We start from the raw sequence: 380 nt of genomic DNA, 5'->3' as shown, positions 1-380 counted from the left end.
GTACCTGTGTAGTTAATGCGAAAACAGACGTTTGAACTGATAAGGTTACTCTGAAAAGGGGCTTGAGGTGAGGGTTCATCTGAGCAGACTTTAGCTGCATCAGTAAAGTTATGCGTGACTTAAGGATGCAAGTACGTTCTGAGAAATGCGTCCTCAGGCAATCCTGTATGTCATGCACAGACACCGTAGAGTGCACCTACCCAGACCTAGTCAGGACAGCCTGCTGTGCACCTGCCTTAGATGGTGTAGCCATTATAATCTTATGGGCCCATGGTCGTATATGTGGTCTGTCATTGAAACGTTGTGTGGTGAATGACTGTATTTAAAACAATGAGAATGTATTAATGCAAAACCAGTGTAATTAGAAATTAATGAAGGGG

The sequence above is a fragment of the Galeopterus variegatus genome, unplaced genomic scaffold (assembly GCF_000696425.1).
Source record: "Galeopterus variegatus unplaced genomic scaffold, G_variegatus-3.0.2 Scaffold17093, whole genome shotgun sequence".
In the NCBI taxonomy this organism is placed as follows: Eukaryota; Metazoa; Chordata; class Mammalia; order Dermoptera; family Cynocephalidae; genus Galeopterus; species Galeopterus variegatus.
Note: the sequence above shows the minus strand (reverse complement) of the source record.